The sequence below is a fragment of the Triticum aestivum genome, chromosome 5D (genome assembly GCF_018294505.1).
Source record: "Triticum aestivum cultivar Chinese Spring chromosome 5D, IWGSC CS RefSeq v2.1, whole genome shotgun sequence".
In the NCBI taxonomy this organism is placed as follows: domain Eukaryota; kingdom Viridiplantae; phylum Streptophyta; class Magnoliopsida; order Poales; family Poaceae; genus Triticum; species Triticum aestivum.
The window spans coordinates 546,004,889-546,011,841 of record NC_057808.1 but is presented as its reverse complement, the minus strand read 5'-3'; the positions used below and the strand labels follow the sequence as shown (position 1 = coordinate 546,011,841).

Below are 6,953 nucleotides of genomic sequence, written 5' to 3'. Positions count from 1 at the left end.
CTAACGCGTTTAGCAATAAAGTAAAGTAATTTACATGGCGTTATTCAATGACACGCAGGTCATACAAAATAATAAAGACAACTCCTATGGCTCCTGCCGGTTGTCATACTCATCGACATGCAAGTCGTGATTCCTATTACAAGAATATGATCAATCTCATACATCACATATATCATTCATCACATCTTCTGGCCATATCACATCACATAGCACTTGCTGCAAAAACAAGTTAGACGTCCTCTAATTGTTGTTGCAAGTTTTTACGTGGTTTGTAGGTTTCTAGCAAGAACGTTTCTTACCTACGTATGACCACAACGTGATTTGCCAATTTCTATTTACCCTTCATAAGGACCCTTTTCATCGAATCCGTTCCGACTAAAGTAGGAGAGACAGACACCCGCTAGCCACCTTATGCAACTTGTGCATGTCAGTCGGTGGAACCAGTCTCACGTAAGCGTACGTGTAAGGTCGGTCCGGGCCGCTTCATCCTACAATGCCGCCGAAACAAGAAACGACTAGTAGCGGCAAGAAGAATTGGCAAACTCAACGCCCACAACTGCTTTGTGTTCTACTCGTGCATAGTAACTACGCATAGGCCTGGCTCATGATGCCACTGTTGGGAATCGTAGCATAATTTTAAAATTTTCCTACGTTCACCAAGATGCATCTATGGAGTCTACTAGCAACGAGGGGAAGGGAGTGCATCTACATACCCTTGTAGATCGCGAGCGGAAGCGTTCCAATGAACGTGGATGACGGAGTCGTACTCGCCGTGATCCAAATCACCGATGACCGAGTGCCGGACGGACGGCACCTCCGCGTTCAACACACGTACGGTGCAGCGACGTCTCCTCCTTCTTGATCCAGCAAGGGGGAAGGAGAGGTTGATGGAGATCCAGCAGCACGACGGCGTGGTGGTGGATGTAGCGGGTCTCCGGCAGGGCTTCGCCGAGCTTCTGCGAGAGAGAGAGAGGTGTTGCAGGGGAGGAGGGAGGCGCCCAAGGCTGTTGTGTGCTGCCCTCCCTCCCCCCTTTATATAGGCCCCTGGGGGGGTGCGCCAGCCCCAAGAGATGGGATCTCAAGGGGGGCGGCGGCCACAAGGGGGGAAGGGGTTGCCTTGCCCCCCAAGGCAAGGGGGAACTCCCCCCTAGGGTTCCCAACCCTAGGCGCATGGGGGGAGGCCCAAGGGGGGCGCCCCAGCCCACTAGGGCTGGTTCCCTTCCACTTTCAGCCCACGGGGCCCTCCGGGACAGGTGGCCCCACCCGGTGGACCCCCGGGACCCTTCCGGTGGTCCCGGTACAATACCGGTAACCCCCGAAACTTTCCCGGTGGCCGAAACTGGACTTCCTATATATAATTCTTCACCTCCGGACCATTCCGGAACCTCTCGTGACGTCCGGGATCTCATCCGGGACTCCGAACAACTTTCGGGTTTCCGCATACATATATCTCTACAACCCTAGCGTCACCGGACCTTAAGTGTGTAGACCCTACGGGTTCGGGAGACATGCAGACATGACCGAGACGCCTCTCCGGTCAATAACCAACAGCGGGATCTGGATACCCATGTTGGCTCCCACATGTTCCACGATGATCTCATCGGATGAACCACGGTGTCGAGGATTCAATCAATCCCGTATACAATTCCCTTTGTCAATCGGTATGTTACTTGCCCGAGATTCGATCGTCGGTATCCCAATACCTTGTTCAATCTCGTTACCGGCAAGTCTCTTTACTCGTACCGCAATGCATGATCCCGTGACTAACGCCTTAGTCACATTGAGCTCATTATGATGATGCATTACCGAGTGGGCCCAGAGATACCTCTCCGTCACACGGAGTGACAAATCCCAGTCTCGATCCGTGCCAACCCAACAGACACTTTCGGAGATACCCGTAGTGCACCTTTATAGTCACCCAGTTACGTTGTGACGTTTGGCACACCCAAAGCACTCCTACGGTATCCGGGAGTTGCACGATCTCATGGTCTAAGGAAAAGATACTTGACATTGGAAAAGCTCTAGCAAACGAAACTACACGATCTTTTATGCTATGCTTAGGATTGGGTCTTGTCCATCACATCATTCTCCTAATGATGTGATCCCGTTATCAATGACATCCAATGTCCATAGTCAGGAAACCATGACTATCTGTTGATCAACGAGCTAGTCAACTAGAGGCTTACTAGGGACACGTTGTGGTCTATGCATTCACACATGTATTACGATTTCCGGACAATACAATTATAGCATGAATAATAGACGATTATCATGAACAAAGAAATATAATAATAACCATTTATTATTGCCTCTAGGGCATATTTCCAACAGTAGTCGGACAATGTGTGTAAATTTTCACCGTTTACGTAGTTGCAAGAGTTTGTGTCAATTTGAGGTATGCTAATTAAGGTGTCCGGTTGTGAGAGGAGAAATTTGAGGTGTGACCGGTCAATGCCCATGGATGCGCACAGCCGCGTCCACAGGCTTTTGAGGGGCCGGATTTGCCATGTCCAGCTGTAGATGCTCTTAGCACACAAAATCTCTTCTCCCATCAGCCCTACATTACGCCTGCGAGCGTGTCTTATGGATGACCTTTCGTTGAACCGCAACGAATTTGAACCAGCCTATTCGACGCTTGCATTAAGTCATCAAATCGGCACTTCTCTAAAGAAAAGTCATGCATTTACTCATTCAAATCAAATTTTAAAAAACCCCAAGTTAATCCAAACTTTCTTTGCCTTCCACTACCCATACCCAAAGCACCAAAACATCAACAATAATCAAGGTTGGCCGGCCCATTTGACGTGTGCACGCATTTTTATTTTTCCTTTTTTTCTATGTTTCGTTTATTTTATTTTATTTTCTGTTTGATCTCTACTTCTAAAGTTGGAGTTGGTAGGCCGGTATCTATGGTTTATTTTTGCCTCAGCGGTTTAGTTTCGCCTCACCACTCACCACTACCCCTCCAAACTGGTTTTCTTCCTCCCATCTCACGCTGGTTTTTTCCCTTCACCTTCCACATTCGTTTTTTTTCTTCGATCCGGTTTCTCTTCGGTACATACTCCATCCTCATCCACTCAAATGCACCAAATTCTCCCAAGGAAAACAATCCGGATAAAATCTTGACCGCAAGAGCGAGTTGTGTGAATCCACTAAATCTTGACCGCACATATCCAAACAGCAACACACGAGATCTTCCCAATAATGTACCAAATCAAATCATCTTAATTAAGGAAAAAAGAACATCTTAAAACAGAATTACCAATTAAGAGAATGTCTTAAATCAGGAAACAAATCAATCATGTGTCAAAAAAGAAGCAAATAAATTAGTCACGTCAAAAAGAAAACAAATTGCCCATGTTCGGAAAAAAGGGAAAGAAAGTAGCACCCACGTAAAAAAACAAGGACACCAATAACTGCCGAACGGCAGATTTCAAGGAACCTCCCACCGAACGATTCGTTCGGGCTGGGATGATCGAGCGTCCGAACAAATTGATCATCAGCCCGAACGCTCCACGTAGACAAACTGATCGCTAACATATTTTTAGACAAAAACTGATCGCTAACAGAAAACAGAAGTTCTCGACCAAAAAAGCCCAGAAACGAAAAATAGAAGAAAAAAGCCCAGATTTTCCTTTTTTTGCTCTGACAAAAGAAACATTTTTTCTTTGTTAAGTGAAAAGATGCCATCAACTTCCAAACACAGAAAAATGCCATGGGTGAACAAGAATACATTTTAACAATAACCCAAAAAGAAAAAAAGAAAAAGTCATGGCATTTTCTATCACACAAACAATAATAATTTGTATATGGCACATTCATAGCAAAAATGTCAATGGTATTTTTACTTAAATTTACATGTAATGCCTGCGAAAAATGCCGTGTGTGAAAAAATACAAAATCATATTAAAATCTGCATATAATTGACATGGCAAAAAAACTAAAAATTGCCATGTTAGTAAGGTCAAATAAATAGTAAAACTTGCCATGGCAATAAAACTTAAAAATTGCCATGGAAATTTAGGTAAATTTATCATGATAATAAGGGTCAATTTGGCATCGGCAAATAAAAAGTAAAACTTGCCATGAAAATAAAAGTTAAATATTCCCATTGGGATTTAGGTAAATTTGCCATATTACTGAATGTATATTAGTCATGGCAAAATAAATAGTAAAACTTGCCCTGACAATAAAAATTCAATAAATAGTAAACTTGCCATGACAATAAAACTTGCCATAGCAATTAAAGTTAAATATTGCCATGGGGATTTAGGTAAGTTTGCCATGGCAAATAAATAGTAAAACGTGCATGGCAATTAATGTTAAGAAATTGCCATGGGTATTTACGCAAAATTCGCCATGTTAATAAAGTGAAATAATTAGTAAAACTTGCCACGACAATATTTGCCATTTTGTGTTATTTTTGACAATTTAAAGAATTACAGGGGACAATTATAAAAATCAAACGTTGCCATGGCAAGAAAGCAATGGATTTAACATGATCCGAAAACTAAATTTGCCATGATTCGATATCTATATTTGCCATCTTACAGGAAGCAAATTTGCTACAATGCGTAAACTAAATTTGCCATGTTCAATTAACTAAAATTTTGAAGTTTACATGGCAAAAAGTATAAGATTAATTGCCATGGTCTATAAATAAAATGCCATGGTAGAAAACAGTAAAATTGCGCCATGATCCAAAATAAAAATTTGACATGGCAAGAAATCAATAAATTTTCCATGATCCGAGAACGAAATTTGCCATGATTCGATAACTATATTTGCCATCTTCCAAGAAAATTTAAGAAAAATTATACAGTGAGACAACAAATTTAAGAAAAAAATATATAGCACGGTACATGCTTAGTCTTAAATCCTTCTCTCTAAATTATTTGCCATGGTAACTATCTACTAAAAAGCAGAAGATGGTACCTATACAAGATTGTGAAATTGCCATGTCAATTGATTATAATTTGCCATGGCAAACGATCTGCAATTCATAGTGAATTCCCCATGGTCATATTCAAACTAAGCGAAGTAAATCATGGTAAATTTAGAAAAAATGATATGTATTATAGATCATTTGTCATGGCAATTTTAGAGATCTCTAATTAGAGTTCTGAAATACATGGCAAAACGATCTATAAAAGAGTGAATATCAATTTACCATGGTGTGAAAAAGAATCATAGCAAAAACATGGCAAATTTGCCATGGCAACTATCCACTTTACGAAACATGGTAGCTACAATTTGTTGATGTCGAAAAATTGACGAGAATTTACTCTGTTGCTGCACAAGTACAAAAAGCAACAACAATCAAACTAGACAATAAAAAAAATACAAAAATCAACAGACTTTTAAGCCATGATGCCAACTTCATGTTTACACAAAAGTTGCCATGGCAAAATCACATGAATTTGCCGTCATTTATGAACATATATGGTAAGAAATAATCCAAAACACTGGTGTTTTCGTCATCAGTGAGTCAAAGTAGTGTTGCTGTAGGCTAAAAATAGTAGGGATGTGGACTCATTTTTGCATCATCATAGCTCAAATAAAAGTAGCTCTTCGCTTGCTGAAAGAATACTTCTCTTGTATGCTTCGTTTCTGAAGAGTAATAACAGCGATTCACAAACTAGGAGCAGACCTGCAACTAAGGCTGCGTTCGGTTTCTCTCGGCTCGTTTAACTCCGCTCCCGGAGTGGACCAGACTTTAGCTTAATTTTATGGAGCTGCCAAAACCCAGCTCCCCAACTCCGCGGAGCGGGCAAGTTCCGAACAGGGCCTAAATGACTACGATTCTGGAGTACTGATAGGAGTGTAGACCAATTTCAATGGGGGGTGGCGAGTGGTGGCAGACGGAAAACAGTGCCAAAATACCTTCAGTCTCGTCGTCGTCGGTAGCTGCATTCACCCGGAGGGCGGCGCCTTGTGCTTGCCGCAGCGCACGAGAACCACGTGTAGATAGGCGGCCCCGATGTCGGTCACGTCAGCACGGGCGAGCAGGCGGCGCTCGGCTCTCTTCCCGCGGCGGCACCTCGAGCCGGTCGGCGAGGAGCTTGCAGAAGGAGGTTGACCCGGAGCGCGACGGAGGCCTGACGGTTCGCGCGAAGACCTCGACGAGGGGAGGCGGCCTCGACGCCCGCCGCGGCAGAGCAGGAGAGCAGGCGTCGCCGCAGCGCTCGGCCTCCTTCAGGAGCGCACCTCCAGCCGGCGCGTTGACCAGCATTGCGGCGGCTCCAGGGCCATCGGGGATGGCGCGCGATGCTGATCCGCGGAGCTGCAAAGGAGCGGACATGGAGGCGCCCGAGGCCGGTCGCGGCTCAGACGGTCTCTCCGTCCGGTGGTGACAAATCGCCGGCGGCGGCCGGAGAAGACGGCGCATGGCGGAGGAGGTTGTTGTCGGGCGTCCGTGAGGAGAGAGTGGGGGTCGTGTGGATAAGGGGATAAGGTTAGCTGGTCTCACGCGTTCGGGCCGACAAACTAATAGACCGAACGATCTGCAAACGTGACGTGGCAAGTCTTTTTCCTCAGATTCGTGCAGCACGATCTGACGGCGAGCGAGGCGTTCGGGACAAGTAGCCACAGCCCGGACGTTCGGGAGTTATTGATTCCGGAAAACAAAGCACGCACCTGCTGCACGCTCGGCCGCCCACCTCCACTTCCCTCGCCACGCCCATGTACAGTAGGTTTTTATGCATGTCTCCGTGCATCATCAACGGTTTGTAGCCACAACGCCTTCCCCTTGCAACTTGTTACTATTGGGCTGCCTTTCAGCATAATGAAAAGTTGTTAAGATGGGATTTTGCCTCCTCACGTACACCTTCAAAAACATATATTCTCACCATAGGGTGGGTAGCAACTATTTGGAATATCCTTATATTATGTTTATAGTTTATTTTGGTTTTGTTTTCTTCAACGCCCAGTAGGAAGAATAAGATGTTCCAAGA

The 6,953-nt window shown here is 44.6% G+C and overlaps 1 long non-coding RNA gene across 1 annotated transcript; it reads right to left on the bottom strand.

Moving 5' to 3' along the window:
* Positions 1–3,821: 3,821 nt before the first annotated feature.
* On the bottom strand, positions 3,822–6,649 carry LOC123123698 (uncharacterized). Its single transcript, XR_006460747.1, has 2 exons — positions 5,884–6,649; positions 3,822–5,610 (listed from the first exon to the last, which is right to left on the bottom strand). It is a non-coding gene; the product is annotated as an uncharacterized lncRNA (long non-coding RNA).
* Positions 6,650–6,953: the final 304 nt, after the last annotated feature.